The 16,325-nt window shown below is 33.2% G+C and overlaps 2 pseudogenes; both read right to left on the reverse strand.

Moving 5' to 3' along the window:
* Positions 1-2,889: 2,889 nt before the first annotated feature.
* Positions 2,890-6,999, reverse strand: LOC112942214 (uncharacterized; annotated as a pseudogene).
* LOC112942215 (uncharacterized) lies at positions 2,890-16,155 on the reverse strand (annotated as a pseudogene).
* Positions 16,156-16,325: the final 170 nt, after the last annotated feature.

Raw genomic sequence — 16,325 nt, forward strand, 5'->3', positions numbered from 1 at the left:
AAGGGTTATTCCATATCAGCACCTATTCTAGCTCGAAAAGGACTAAAAGAACTCACATTAGGTCGTGACTTGAGGGTGAGGGGAAGTTCCCTTTCTATTGCTTGAGTAGAATCAGTTGACAAAAATCTCAAAGCTAATTGAATTCTTTTTTAACTTAGATAAAGTAAGAGATGATTTGGAGAAGAATTCAATCCTCTGTGAGCAATGAAGTACCATATTTTAAAGAGACAGGGCTTTACCGGTTGTTAAGATAGAGTTGGTGTCGGTAGTAGTTCTGCTTTTTCACTTTAAAATCTATGGTTTAGTATGGATTTTGGAATTTTAGGTTTGAGGTTTTTTGTTAATGATTTTGTGTTAGGGTTAGGGCTAATGTTAGAATAATGGGTTTGGGTTAGGGTTAGGGTTAGGGTTTAGGATTTTCTAGGTTTTAGGGTTTGTGGTTAAGGTTCCGAGGTTTAAAATCTAAAGTTTAGTGTTTAATTGAGGGTTATGTGTATTTTGGACTTAATTTTTTCTTCCAGAAATTAGGGCTTAAGGTTAGCGTGTAAGGTTTTTTAATACGGTTCAGGGTTTAGCATTTGAGGTCTAAAATCAATTGTTTTGTATTTAATAATTGGGTTTTAGTATTTTGGGCTTTGGGTTTCGGGTTTATGGTTTAGAGTTAGGATTAGGGTTAAGGTTAGTGTTAGGATTAGGGTTAGGGTTTTGGGTTCCATTAGATTTTTGCATTTAAGGTATAGAATTTGATGTTTAATATCAATGGTTCAGTGTTTATTGTTTGGGTTTTGGTAATTTGAGTTGGGGTCTAACATATACCGTAGAGATATGGTTTGTTTTAATGTTAGGATTAGGGTTAGGGTTTAAGTTATTTTTAGGTTTATGGATATGGGGATTAAGGATTTGAGTTGTAATATTTATGGTTTAGTGTTAAACGTTAGGGTTTTTGTACTTTTTTCTTTGAGTTTAGGGTATAGGGTTTAGGGTTAGGGTTAAGAATAGGGTTAGGGTTAGGGTTAAAGTTAGGATTAGGGCTAAGGTTAGGGTTTAGGTTTTTTTTTAGCTTAAGATTGGGGGTTTAGGATATTTGGTTTAAATTCTATGGTCAAGTGTTTAATGTGTAGGTTTTGATATTTTGGGCTTGAGGTTTCTATTTTATTGTTTAGGGTTAGGTTATAGGTTTTTGTAGGTGCTAGGGTTTGTGGTTTATGATTTGATATTTAAAATCAATGGTTTAGCGGTTAATGTTTAGGTTTTTGTATTTGTGACTTAGGATTTCGAGTTTAGGTTTAGGTTTAGGACTGGTTTATGGTGTGAGTTTTTTTTATAGGTTTCATGGTTTAGGGTTTAGAATTTGAGGTTTAAAATCTATAGTTTAGTATTTAATGTTTGGCTTTAGATATTTTGGGCTTAGGGTTTCAATTTTATGGTTTAGAGTCAGGGTTTGGGTTAATTTTAGGGATAGGGTTACGTTTTTTTAAACTTTTTGGGTTTAAGGTGTAGGATTTGAGGTTTAATATCAATCCATTAGTGTTTAATGTTCGGGTTTTTATATTTTGGAGCTCGGGTTTGGTATTTATAGTAGGCTTGGGGTTAGGGTTTAGGTTATTTTTTAGGTTTTACTATTTGGGGTGAAGTATTTGAGTTGCAATATATATGGTTTACTGTTAAATTTTAGGGTTTTTGTATTTTGTGCTTTTGATTTAGGGTTTAGGCTTGGGGTTAGGGTTTCGTGTTTGGGATACGGTTAGGATTAGGGTTTAGGTTTTTTTAAGGCTTTAGGCTTTGGGGTTAGGATTTTTTGTTAAAAATCTATGATTTACAGTTTAATGTTTGTGTTTAGGTTTTTGGGGCTATATTTTTTAGGTTAATGGTTTGGGGTTAGGGTTAGGGTTTAGCTTTTTCTAGGTTTTAGGACTTGAGGTTTAAAATCTATGGTTTAGTGTTTGATGGCTGCATTTTCGGATAGCGTTTGATGTTTAAAATCTAAGGTTTAGTATTTAATGTTTGTTATTTGTTATTTTGGGCTTAGAGTATTGGGTTTTATTGTGTTGAATTTTTTTTAAGGTTTTTCAGTTTAGGGTTTATAATTTGAGGTTTACTATCAATAATTAAGTGTTTAATTTTTGGGTTTTGGTAATTTTGGAATTTATGGTAGGGTTTATGTAGGGTCAGGGTTTAGGTTGTTTTTTAGGTTTGAGGCTTTGGGTTATGAATTTGAGTTATAATATTTATGGTTTAGTGTTCAATGTTAGGGTTATGGTATTTTGGGCTCTGGGTTTAGGATTTTGTGTTAGAGTGTAAGGATAGGGTTAGTGTTTAGTGCGTTTTTTAGGTTTTATATTTTAGGGTTTGTGATTTTTTGTTTAAAAGATAGGGTTTAGTGTTTAATTATTGGGTTTTGTTATTTGGGCTTGGGGTTTGGGTTAATGGTTTATGGTTAGGCTTAGGGTTATGTTTTGGGTTAGGGTTAGGGTTTAGGTTTTTTTGGTTTTAGGGTTTTTGGTTTTGGATTTGAGGTTTAAAATGCATGGTTTAGTATTTAAAGTCTGGGTTTTTGATTTTTGGACTAGGGTTTTTTTTATGTTTTATGATTTAAGGTTTAACATTTGAGATTTAAAATCTATTGTTTAGTGTTTAATATTTGGGTTTTGGTATTTTGGGTTTTGCGTTTAGGTTTTATGGTAGGGTTAGTGTTAGGTTTAATGTTAGGGTTAGGGTAAGGTTTTATGTTGTTTTTTATGTTTTAGGGTTTGGTGTTATTTGAATTGTATTATCTATGGTTTTGTGTTTATGGTTAGGGTTCTAGTATTTTGTACTTTTGGTTTTGGGTTAAGGTTACGGATAGGTCTATCGTTAGTGTTAGGGATACGGTTAGGGTTTTTTTTAAAAAAAATTCAAGCATATTAAATTTCCATTAAAGCACTGTTGTAAACAGAAGACTTCAATACCATTGGTAGAAACTTGCAAACAGAAATGCTAGCACAAAATTATGCCTAACGAAGAAGAAGAAGAAGAGTACACAAAGCACAACATAGGAAACTAATTCAAAGAACAATAGCAAGGCCTTCCTTCATTGGAGGTACTATGGACTTCTTATTCCCAGGGAAAGCGCTGCGAGAGACATCCACGAGGGTCTTCAAGCTCTATGGTTCGTGCATCGACAGTTCTAACAAGACTTTCCTGTTCAGCTGTACGTTCTCCTTCATCAACCCGTGCATGAAATTGCCATAATTCACCCCGTGTTGACGAGTTCTGGCATTGAAGCGTTGAATCCAGAGAGAACGCATATCCCTCTTCTTGTTGCGGCGGTCTCTATATGATTACTTAACCGCCTTCTCAACTCTTTCTTTTTCTATTCTTATGCAGTTTTTAGCTCTTCCTTGAAACCCTTTAGCTAGCTTAAACACTTCCTTCCTATTAAATATTTGGTTTTTGGTACTTTAGGCTTGGGTTTTTTTTTAAATTCTATGGTTTAGTGTTTAATGTTTTGGTTTCAGTATATTGGGCTTAATGTTAGGGCTATGTTTAGGGTTAGGGTTAGGGTTACATTATAGGTTTTTTTAAGGTTTTAGAAATTATGGTTTAGGAGAGCTTTAACATCGTTCTTTTAATGTTTGATGTTTTCGTTTTGTATTTTAGACTTAGAATTTTTTTTGTATTAGGGTTTAGGGTTTCGACTTTAGGGTATAGGGTTAAAAGGGTTAGGATTAGGGTTAGAGTTTATTCTTTTTCTCAGGTTTTATGGTTTGGGGTTTAGTATTTGAGGTTTAAAATATATGTTTTAGTATTTAATGTTTGGGAATCGGAAATTTGGGCTTAGTGTTTTGGGTTTATGATTTTGAATTAGGGTTTCGGATTTTCTTAGGTTTTGGGTTTAGCGTTTAGGGTTTAGGATTTAGTGTTAGGGTTAGGGTTAGGGTTACGTTTTAGTGTTTATCTAAGGTTTTATGTTTTGGGGTTTAGAATTTTCAGCTTAAAATCTATGGTTTAGTGTTTAATATTTGAGGTTTTGGTAATTTAGGTTTGAGGTTTTGGGTTAATTGTTTAGGACTAGGGTTAGGGTTAGGGTTAGGGTAAGGGTTTGTGTTAGGGTTAGGGTGTAGGTTTTTTTTGGTTTTAGGGTTTGTGGTTTAGCATCTGAGGTTTAAAACTTATAGTTTAGTGTTTATTGTCTGGGTTTAGGTATTTTGGACTAATTTTTTTTTAGGTTTTCTGATTGAAGGTTTAGCATTTGAGGTTTAACATATATTGTTGTATTTAATAGTTGGGTTTTGTTATTTTGGGTTTTGGTATTTAGGGTTTATGGGAGGGTTTAGTGTTAGGGTTAAGGTTAAGGTTAGGGTTAGGTTTTGGTTTGTTTTTTAGAATTTAGGGTTTGAGATTATTTTAGTTGTAATATATGTTGGTTAGTGTTTACTGTTAGGGTTTTTGTATTTTGGACATTGGGTTTTTTGGTTAAGGTTAAGGATAGGTCTAGGGTTAGTTTTCGGTATACGGTTAGGTTTAAGGTTTGGTTTTTAGATTTTAGGATTTACGATTTTTGTTTAAAATCTATGGTTCAGTGTTTAATATTTGGATTTTGGAATTTTGGGCTTAATGTTTTAGGTAAAAGGTTTAGGGTTAGGGTTAGGCTTAGGGTTATGGTTAGGGTTAGGGTTAGGGTTTAAGTTTATTTTTAGGTTTTAGTATTTTGGTTAAAAAATTGAGTTTTAATATCTATTTTTCAGTGTTCAATGTCAGGGTTTTTGTATTTTTGTCATTGGTTTAAGGGTTTAGGGTTTAGGTTTAAGGTTAAGGATAGGGTTAGGTTTCGATTTAGGTTTAGTGATAGGGTAAGTATTAGGGTTTAGTGTTTTTTTATGTTTTTAGTTTAAAGGTTTAGGATTTTCAATTTAAAATATATGGTTTAGGGTTTAATGATTGGGTTTTGGTATTTTGGGCTTAGGGTTTTGGGTTAATGGTTGAGGGTTAGGGTTAGGGTTAAGGTTAGGGTTAGGGATAGGGTTAGCGTTCGGGTTAGGGCTTGGGTTTTGGTTTTTTGTTAGGTTTTTGGGTTTGTGGTTTAGGATTTGAGATTTAAAATTGATGGTCTAGTGTTTAATGTCTGGGTTTTAGTATTTTGGACAATTTATTTTTTGTATTAGGGTTTAGGGTTAGGGTGTAGCTTTTTAAATTAATGGTTCAGGATTCTGCATTTATGTTTTAAAATATATTGTTTACTATTTAATGTTTGGGTTTTTGTATTTTGGGCTTAGGGTATTGGTTTTATGGTTTTAAGTTAGATTTATGGTTAAGGTTAGGGTTAGGGTAAGGGTTAGGGTTTTTGGTTCTTTTCGATTTTTTGGTTTAGGATGCTGAATTTGATGTTTAATATATATGCTTTAGTGTTTATTTTTTAAGTTTTGGTATTTTGGGTTGGTGTTTCGGGTTTATGGTAGGTTCAGGATAAGGGTTAATGTAAGGATTAGGGTTAGGATTTAGGTTGTTTTTAGGTTTTATGGTTCAAGGTTAAGGATTTCAGTTGTAATATCTGTGGTTTAGTTTTTAACATTAGGGTAATTGTAATTTTGGCTTTGAGTTTAGTGTAATAGGTTTGGGGTTAGGATTAAGGATAGGTTTTGGGTAAAGGTTAGGATTAGGGATAGGGTTAGGGTGTAGGGTTTTTTAGGATTTATGGTTCCGGGTTTAGCATTTGAAGTTTAAAATTTATGGTTTAGTATTTAATGTTTCTGGTTTGATATTTTGGGCTAAAGGTTTTGGTTTTATTGTTTAGAATTAGGGTTAGGGTTAAGGTTAGGGTTAGGGTTAGGGTTAACGTTTTTTTATTAGGTTTTTTGTTTCGGATTTAGGATTTTAGGTTTAATATCAATAGTTTAGTGTTTAATGTTTGGGTTTAGGTATTTTGAGCTTTGGATTTAGGATTTATGGTAGGGTTAGGGTTAGGGTCAGGTTTTAGGTTGTAGTATCTATGCTTTAGTGTTAGAAGTTTGGGTTTTTGTATTTGCTGCTTTGGATTTAGGGTTTACGATTTAGGTTTAGGGTTAAGGATAGTCTTAGGGTTAGGGTTTGTGTTATGGATAGGGTTCAGGGTTAAGGGTTTTTTTTAAGTTTTAGGTTTAGAGGTTTAGGATTTTTGGTTTAAAATCTATGGTTTGGGTTTAATGTTTAGGTTTAGGTATTTTGAGCTTAATGTTTCGGGTTAATGATTTAGGGTTACAGTTAGGGTTTTTTTTTTAAGGTTATACGGATTGTGGTTTAGTATTGAGGCTTAAAATCTATTGTTTAGTGTTTCATGTTTGGGTTTTTGTATTTTAGATTTAGGGTTTAGGATTTAGGGTATATGGTTAGGGTTAGGATTAAGGTTAAGATGTAGGTTTTTTTTTAGGTTTTATGATTCATGGTTTAGCATGTGAGGTTTAAATCTATGGTTTAGTATTTAAGGGTTGGGTTTTGGTATTTTTGGATTATGAGTTTGGGTTAAGGCTTAGGGTTGGGGTTGGGGTTTAAATTAGGGTTAGGGTTAGGGTTTTGGGTTTTCATAGGTTTTTGGCTTTAGGGCTTAGGATTTGAGGTTTAATATCAATAGTTTAGTGTTTAATGATTGGAATCTGGTTTATTGGGCTTGGGGTTTAGGAATTATGATAGAGTTTGGGTTAGGGTTTAGATTGTTGTTAGGTTTTAGGATTTAGGGTTAATAATTTGACTTGTAATATCGATGGTTTAGTGTTAAAAGTTAGGGGTTTTTTATTTAAGGCTTTGGGTTAGGGTTAGGGTTAAATGTTTGGTCTAAGGATAGAATAATGGGTTTGGGTTAGGGTTAGGGTTAGGGTTTAGGATTTTCTAGGTTTTAGGGTTTGAGGTTAAGGTTCTGAGGTTTAAAATCTAAAGTTTAGTGTTTAATGTCAGGGTTATTTGTATTTTGTACTTAATTTTTTCTTCCAGAAATTAGGGCTTGAGGTTAGCGTGTAAGGTTTTTTAATACGGTTCAGGGTTTAGCATTTGAGGCCTAAAATCTATTATTTAGTATTTAATAATTGGGTTTTAGTATTTTGGGCTATGGGTTTCGGGTTTATGGTTTAGATTTAGGATTAGGGTTAAGGTTAGTTTTAGGATTAGGGTTAGGGTTTTGGTTTCTTTTAGATTTTTGCGTTTAAGGTATAGAATTTTATGTTTAATATCAATGGTTCAGTGTTTATTGTTTGGGTTTTGGTAATTTGAGTTGGGGTCTAAAATTTACAGTAGGGATATGGTTTGGGTTAATGTAAGGATTAGGGTTAGGGATTAAGTTATTTTTAGGTTTAAGGATATGGGGATTAAGGATTTGAGTTGTAATATTTATGGTTTAGTGTTTAACGTTAGGGTTTTTGTACTTTTGGCTTTGAGTTTAGGGTATAGGGTTTAGAGTTAGGGTTAAGGATAGGGTACGGATTAGGGTTAGGTTTAGGGTTAAAGTTAGGATTAGGGATAAGGTTAGGGTTTAGGTTTTTTTTTAGCTTAAAATTGGGGGTTTAGGATATTTGGTTTAAATTCTATGGTCTAGTGTTTAATGTGTGGGTTTTGATATTTTGGGCTTGGGGTTTCCATTTTTTGTTTAGGGTTAGGGTATAGGTTTTTGTAGGTTCTACGGTTTGTGGTTCATGATTTGATATTTAAAAACAATGGTTTAGTGGTTAATGTTTAGGTTTTTGTATTTGTGACTTAGGATTTCGAGTTAAGGTTTAGGTTTAGGACAGGTTTATGGTGTATGTTTTTTTATAGGTTTCATGGTTTAGGGTTTAGAATTTGTGGTTTAAAATCTATAGTTTAGCATTCAATGTTTGGTTTTAGCTATTTTGGGCTTAGGGTTTCAATTTTATGGTTTAGAGTCAGGGCTTGGGTTAATTTTAGGGATAGGATTACGTTTTTTTAAACTTTTTGGGTTTAAGGTGTAGGATTTGAGGTTTAATATCAATCCATTAGTGTTTAATGTTCGGGTTTTTGTATTTTGGAGCTCGGGTTTGGTATTTATGGTCGGCTTGGGGTTAGGGTTTAGGTTATTTTTTAGGTTTTACTATTTGGGGTGAAGTATTTGAGTTGCAATATATATGGTTTACTGTTCAATGTTAGGGTTTTTGTATTTTGTGCTTTGGATTTAGGGTGTAGGCTTGGGGTTAGGGTTTCGTGTTAGGGATACGGTTAGGATTAGGGTTTAGGTTTTGTTAAGGCTTTAAGTTTTGGGGTTAGGATTTTTTGTTAAGAATCTTTGATTTAGGGTTTAATGTTTGTGTTTAGGTTTTTGGGGCTAAATTTTTTAGGTTAATGGTTTAGGGTTAGGGTTAGGGTTTAGCTTTTTCTAGGTTTTAGGATATGTGGTTTAGGATTTGAGGTTCAAAATCTATGGTTTAGTGTTTGATGGCTGCATTTTCGAATAGCATTTGAGGTTTAAAATCTAAGGTTTAGTATTTAATGTTTGTTATTTGTTATTTTGGGCTTAGAGAATTGGGTTTTATTGTGTTGAATTTTTTTTAAGGTTTTTCAGTTTAGGGTCTATAATTTGAGGTTTAATATCAATGATTTAGTGTTTATTTTTTGGGTTTTGGTAATTTGGGCTTGGGGTTCGGGATTTATGGTAGGGTAAGTGTTTAGGTTGTTTTTTAGGTTTGAGGCTTTCGGTTATGAATTTGAGTTATAATATTCATGGTTTAGTGTTCATTGTTAGGGTTATGGTATTTTGGGCTTTGGGTTTAGGATTTAGTGTTAGAGTGTAAGGCTAGGGTTAGTGTTTAGTGTGTTTTTTAGGTATTATGTTTTGGGGTTTGTGATTTTTGGTTTAGAAGATAGGGTTTAGTGTTTAATTATTGGGTTTTGTTATTTGGGCTTGGGGTTTAGGTTAATGGTTTATGGTTAGGCTTAAGATTAAGTTTTGGGTTAGGGTTAGGGTTTAGGTGTTTTTGGTTTTAGGGTTTTTGGTTTTGAATTTGAGGTTTAAAATGCATGGTTTAGCATTTAAAGTCTGGGTTTTGTTTTTTGGACAGGGTTTTTTTTTATGTTTTATGATTTAAGGTTTAACATTTGAGATTTAAAATCTATTGTTTAGTGTTTAATATTTGGGTTTTGGTATTTTGGGTTTTGCGTTTAGGTTTTATGGTAGGGTTAGTGTTAGGTTTAATGTTAGGGTTAGGGTTAGGTTTTGTGTTGTTTTTTATTTTTTAGGGTTTGGGGTTATTTGAGTTGTATTATCTATGGTTTTGTGTTTATTGTTAGGGTTCTAGTATTTTGTAGTTTTGGTTTTGGGTTAAGGTTAAGGACAGGTCTATGGTTAGTGTTAGGGATAGGGTAAGGGTTTTTTTTTTAAATTAAAGCATATTAAATTTCCATTAAAGTGCTATTGTAAACAGAAGACTTTAATACCATTGGTAGAAACTTGCTAACAGAAATGCTAGCACAAAATTATGCCTAACGAAGAAGAAGAAGAAGAGTACACAAAGCACAACATAGGAAACTAATTCAAAGAACAATAGCAAGTCGTTCCTTCTTTGAAGGTACTATGGACTTCTTATTCCCATGAAAAGCGCTGCGAGAGACATCCATGAGGGCCTTGAAGCTGTATGGTTCGTGCATCGATAGTTCTGACAAGACTTTCCTATTCAGCTGTATGTTCTCCTCATTAACCCGTGCATGAAATTGCCATAATTCACCCCGTGTTGAAGAGTTCCGGCATTGATGCGTTGAGAGAACGCATATCCCTCTTCTTGTTGCGGCGGTCTCTATATGAGTACTGAAGCGCATTCTAAACTCTTTCTCTTTCTATTCTTATGCAGTTTTTAGCTCTTCCTTGAAACCCTTTAGTTAGCTTAAACACTTCCTTCCTATTAAATATTTGGTTTTTGGTACTTTAGGCTTGGGTTTTTGTTTTAATGGTTTAAGGTTAGGGTTAGGGTTTAGATTTTTTATGGTTTATAGGTTTTTATGTTGAGGATTTTTTTAAAATCTATGGTTTAGTGTTTAATGTTTTGGTTTCGGTATATTGGGCTTAATGTTAGGGCTATGTATAGGGTTACGGTTAGGGTTAGATTATAGGTTTTTTTAAGGTTTTACAAATTATGGTTTAGGAGAGCTTTAACATCGTTGTTTTAATGTTTGATGTTTTGGTTTTGTATTTTAGACTTAGAATTTTTTTTGTATTAGGGTTTAGGGTTTCGAATTTAGGTTATAGGGTTAGAAGTGTTAGGATTAGGGTTAGAGTTTATTCTTTTTATCAGGTTTTATGGTTTGGGGTTTAGCATTTGAGGTTTAAAATATATGTTTTAGTATTTAATGTTTGGGAATTGGAAATTTGGGCTTAGTGTTTTGGGTTTATGATTTTGACTTAGGGTTTCGGATTTTCTTAGGTTTTTGGGTTTAGCGTTTAGGGTTTAGGATTTAGTGTTAGGGTTAGGGTTAGGGTTACGTTTCAGTGTTTATGTAAGGTTTTATGTTTTAGGGTTTAGAATTTTCAGCTTAAAATCTATGCTTTAGTGTTTAATATTTAAGGTTTTGGTAATTTAGGCTTGAGGTTTTGGGTTAATTGTTTAGGACTAGGGTTAGGGTTAGAGTTAGGGTAAGGGATTGTGTTAGGGTGTAGGTTTTTTTTTGTTTTAGGGTTTGTGGTTTAGCATCTGAGGTTTAAAACTTATAGTTTAGTGTTTATTGTCTGGGTTTAGGTATTTTGAACTATTTTCTTTTTAGGTTTTATGATTGAAGGTTTAGCATTTGAGGTTTAACATATATTGTTGTATTTAGTAGTTGGGTTTTGGTATTTAGGGTTTATGGGAGGGTTTAGTGTTATGGTTAAGGTTAAGGTTAGGGTTAGGTTTTGGTTTGTTTTATAGAATTTAGGGTTTTAGATTATTTTAGTTGTAATATATGTTGGTTAGTGTTTACTGTTAGGGTTTTTGTATTTTGGACATTGGGTTTTGGGTTAAGGTTAAGGATAGGTCTAGGGTTAGTGTTCGGTATAGGGTTAGGTTTAAGGTTTGGTTTTTAGATTTTAGGATTTAGGATTTTTGTTTAAAATCTATGGTTCAGTGTTTAATATTTGGATTTTGGAATTTTGGGCTTAATGTTTTGGGTTAATGGTTTAGGGTTAGGGTTCAGGTTAGGGTTATGGTTAGGGTTAGGGTTAGGGTTTAAGTTTATTTTTAGGTTTTAGTATTTTGGTTATAAAATTGAGTTGTAATATCTATTTTTTAGTGTTCAATGTTAGGTTTTTGGTATTTTTGTCATTGGTTTAAGGGTTTAGGGTTTAGGTTTAAGGTTAAGGATAGGGTTAGGTTTCGATTTAGGGTTAGTGATAGGGTAAGTATTAGGGTTTAGTGTTTTTTTATGTTTTTTGTTTTAAGGTTTAGGATTTTCAGTTTAAAATCTATGGTTTAGGGTTTAATGTTTGGGTTTTTGTATTTTGGGCTTAGGGTTTTGGGTTAATGGTTGAGGTTTAGGGTTAGGGTTAAGGTTAGGGTTATGGATAGGGTTAGGGTTAGGGTTAAGAGGTTAGGATTATGGATAGGGTCAGGGTTCGGGTTAGGGCTTGGGTTTTGGTTTTTTGTTAGATTTTTGGGTTTGTGGTTTAGGATTTGAGATTCAAAATTGATGGTCTAGTTATTAATGTTTGGCTTTTAGTATGGTGGACAATTTATTATTGGTATTAGGGTTTAGGGTTAGGGTGTAGGTTTTTAAAAAAATTGTTCAGGATTTTGCATTTAAGTTATAAAATCTATTGTTTACTATTTAATGTTTGGGTTTTTGTATTTTGGGCTTAGGGTATTGGGTTTATGGTTTTAAGTTAGATTTATGGTTATGGTTAGGGTAAGGGTAAGGGTTAGGGTTTTGGGTTCTTTTCGATTTTTCGGTTTAGGATGCTGAATTTGAAGTTTAATAAATATGGTTTAGTGTTTATTGTTTAAGTTTTGATATTTTGGGTTGGTGTTTTGGGTTTATGGTAGTTTCAGGATAAGGGTTAATGTAAGGATTAGGGTTAGGGTTTAGGTTGTTTTAAGGTTTTATGGTTCAAGGTTAAGGATTTCAGTTGTAATATCTATGGTTTAGTTTTTCACATTAGGGTATTGGTAATTTTGGCTTTGAGTTTAGTGTATAAGGTTTGGGGTTAGGATTAAGGATACATTTTGGGTTAAAGTTAGGATTAGGGATAGGGTTAGGGTGTAGGGTTTATTAGGATTTATGGTTCCGGGTTTAGCATTTGAAGTTTAAAATTTATGGTTTAGTTTTTAATGTTTGTGGTTTGATATTTTTGGATAAGGGTTTTGGTTTTATGGTTTAGAATTAGGGTAAGGGTTAAGGTTAGTGTTAGGGTTAGGGTTAAGGTTTTTTTATTAGGTTTTTTGTTTAGGATTTAAGATTTTAGGTTTAATATCAATAGTTTAGTGTTTAATGTTTGGGTTTAGGTATTTTGAGCTTGGGATTTAGGATTTATGGTAGGGTTAGGGTTAGGGTCAGGTTTAGGTTGTAGTATCTATGCTTTAGTTTTAGAAGTTTGGGTTTTTGTATTTTGTGCTTTGGATTTAGGGTTTACGATTTAGGTTTAGGGTTAAGGATAGTCTTAGGATTAGGGTTTGTGTTATGGATAGGGTTCAGGGTTAAGGGTTTTTTTTAGGTTTTAGGTTTTCAGGTTTAGGATTTTTGGTTTAAAATCTATGGTTTGGGTTTAATGTTTAGGTTTAGGTATTTTGAGCTTAATGTTTCGGGTTAATGGTTTAGGGTTACAGTTAGGTTTGTTTTTTAAGGTTCTACGGATTGTGGTTTAGTATTGACGCTTAAAATCTATTGTTTAGTGTTTCATGTTTGCGTTTTTGTATTTTAGATTTAGGGTTTAGGATTTAGGGTATATGGTTAGGGTAAGGGTTAGGATTAAGGTTAAGATGTAGGTTTTTTTTTTTAGGTTTTATGATTCATGGTTTAGCATGTGAGGTTTAAATCTATGGTTTAGTATTTAAGGGTTGGGTTTTGGTATTTTACGATTAGGAGTTTGGGTTAAGGCTTAGGGTTGGGGTTAGGGTTTAAATTAGGGTTAGGGTTAGGGTTTTGGGTTTTCATAGGTTTTTGGCTTTAGGGCTTAGGATTTGAGGTTTAATATCAATGGTTTAGTGTTTAATTATTGGAATTTGGTGTATTGGGCTTGGGGTTTAGGAATTATGATAGAGTTAGGGTCAGGGTTTAGATTGTAATATCGATGGTTTAGTGTTAAATGTTAGGGGTTTTGTATTTAAGGCTTTGGGTTTAGGGTTAGGGTTAAAGATAGGGTTAGGTTAGGGTTTAGGGTTAGGGTTAGGATTATGTTTTTTATAGGTTTTAGGTTTTGGGGTTTAGGATTTTTGGTTAAAAATCTTTGGTTTAGCGTTTCATTTTTGGGTTTAAGTATTCTGGGCTTCGGATTTTGGGTTAATACTTTAGGGTTAGGGTTACGGACAAGGTTTAGGTTTTTCTTATGTTTTAGAGATTTTGGTTTTGGAATTTAAGGTTTAAAATTTATGGTTTAGTATTTAATTTCTAGGTTTTTTTATTGGAATAAGGTTTATTTTGGACTTAGAGTGTAGGTTTAGGGTGTTGGTTCTTTTTAGGTTTTATGATTTAGAGTTTAGTATTTAATATTTGGGTTTTTGTATTTTGGGACTTGGGTTTAGGGTGTATGGTAGGGTTAGTGTTAGGGTAATGTTAATGTTAGGGTTAGGTTTTAGGTTGTATTTTATGTTTTAGGGTTTGGGGTTATTTGAGTTGTAATATCTATGGTTTAGTGTTTAATGGTATAGTTTTGGTATTTTGTGATTGGGTTTAGGGTTATGGTTAAAGATAGGGTAAGGGTTAGGGTTAGGGTTAGGTTTTTTTTTAGGTTTTAGGTTTTGAGGTTTAGGAATTTCAGAATAAAATCTATGGTTTAATGTTTAATATTTAGTTTTTGGTATTTTGGGCTTAGAATTTTTTGTTAATGGTTTAGGGTTAGGGTTAGGGTTTAGTTTTTTTAAGTTTTAGGGTTTGGGTAAACGATTTAACTTTTAATTTCTATGATTTAGTATCCAATGTTATGATTTTTGTATTTTGGACAAAAAGTTAAGGGTTCAGGGTTTAGTATTTGGGTTGAGGATAGGGTTAGGGTTAGGGTTTATGGTTTTTTAGGTTTTAGGGTATGTGATTTAGGATTTAAGGTTTAAAATCTATGGTTTAGTGTTTAATGTCTGTGTTTACGTATAGCATTACATGTTTAAAATCTATTGTTTAGTATTTAATGCTTGGCTTTATACTTTGGGTAGGGTTATGGGTTTATGATTTAGAGTTAGGGTTAGGATTAAGGTTAGGCTAAGAATTTTGGTTTCTTTTAGATTTTTCGGTTTAGGGTTTAAAAATTGAGGTTTAATATCAATAGTTTAATTTTTATTGTCTTGGTTTTGGTATTTTTGGCTTGGGTTTAGGGTACATGGTAGGGTTAGATTTAGGTTGATGTTAGGGTTAAGGTTAGGGTTTAGTTTGTTTTTCGTGTCTAGGGTTTGAGATTAGCGATTTGAGTTGTAATATCTATAGTTTAGTGTTTAACGTTAGAGTTTTGGTATTTTTGGCTTTGAGTTTAGGATTAGGGTTAAGGATAGTGTTAGGGTTGGGATTTGTGTTAGGGATAGGGTAAAGGTTAGGGTTTAGCGGTTTTTTTTTATTTTAGATTTTAGGGCTTAGGATTTTTTGTTTAAAATCTATGGTTTAATGGTTAATGTTTGGATTTTGGTATTTTGGTCTTGGGGTTTGGGGTTAATGTTTTAGGGTTAGGGTTAGCGTTAAGGATAGGGTTTGGGTTTGTTTAGGTTAGGGTTTTAGTTAGGGTTAGGGTTTAGGTTTTTTACATTTCAGGGATTCTGGCTTAGTATTTGAGATTTGAAATCAATAGTTTAGTGCTTAATGTTTGGGATATCTTATTCAGAACTGAGGGTTTTTTTCCTGTACTTAAGGTTTAGGGTAGGTTAGGGTTTGGATTAGGGTTAGGGTGTAGGTTTTTTTAATGTTTTATGGTTCAAGAGTTTAACATTTGAGGATTAAAATCTATGGTTTAGTATTTAATGTTTATGTTTTGATATTTTGGGCTTTTTTTAATATCCTTAGATGGGTAGGGCTAAGCAATACCCCAGGCCTTACCATTTAACCAAAAAAATGTACGAAGAAGGGGACATAAACCTTACTTCTATTCCTATGATTGTTTGGGTTCAATTTCCTAGAGAAATCTAACCCTCACCTTACAAAAAGATTAATCCAAAGCTCATATATACCTAAAAGAGAGGAATCCTCTCAATACATAGAATCTAGGAAACTTAAATAAGGGAGACTCTCCCTTTACATCACAAAAATAAAACAATCTAACTTAAACTATTCAATGAAGCTATATTATGACGTATATCTTAGTTGAAAAATTAGTAGAATGTTTAAAGAGGTTCTTTGATCTTCTTTGTTTTCTCCGTTTTGAACTTGGCATCTCTATTAATTCCAAATGAAAATAGGCCTTTGCCTCCTTAGGTAACTCTTGATTAGTACAGTAGATTTCTGGACAAGCAATTTTGTGGGTATGTTTGGACAATGCATCAGCCACCCAAATATCTTCCCTGTAAACAGGAGTACATTTGAATTCATGTATTTGAGCTATGCGGCCCTTCAATCTATATAGTAGATTGCAAATGCTCCACTAAGGATTAGTTTTTTCGAGTATCCATTTGACTGCAAGTATTGGATCCATTTCCAATATGATATTCATGTATCCTAGTTCCAAAGACCAATATATACCAAAGCGAGCTGCTCCTATTTTTTTTGATTGATGGTACCACTTCCCATGGGTGAGATAAATGCTAATAAGAGTTGCCTTCATGATCTCTTAGTATACCTCCTACCCCTATCTTTCCTTGATTCTCAATTGCACTTCCATCTATATTAACTTTGATCCATTGGTCAAGTGGTCTTGTCCAAGCTATCTTCTGTACCTTTCTCACATGGATACATCTTTTTGCTAATTGGATTATTCCACTCCAATTTTATAAGCTTATAATTATCACTATAAATTGCATACCTGACCCAGGTGCCATTAGGGGTTTTGCCTTCCATATATTCAGCAGATAAGTATTGGGGAGGCTTGGAAGATGAGTTTATGAGCTTCATTGTTGTGCTTTATTGACCACCATTGAGTTACAAGTTGCCTCAGTGAGTTGTGATCAATTTCTACCCCTGCTCCATTTTCAAACCATATCCATACATCCCTAGCAAGATCTCCATTGTTAAAGATATGGTTGATGGTATCTACCCTTGTCTTTTTCCTGCAACAAAAACAG

The sequence above is a fragment of the Solanum lycopersicum genome, chromosome 9 (assembly GCF_036512215.1).
Source record: "Solanum lycopersicum chromosome 9, SLM_r2.1".
NCBI lineage: Eukaryota > Viridiplantae > Streptophyta > Magnoliopsida > Solanales > Solanaceae > Solanum > Solanum lycopersicum.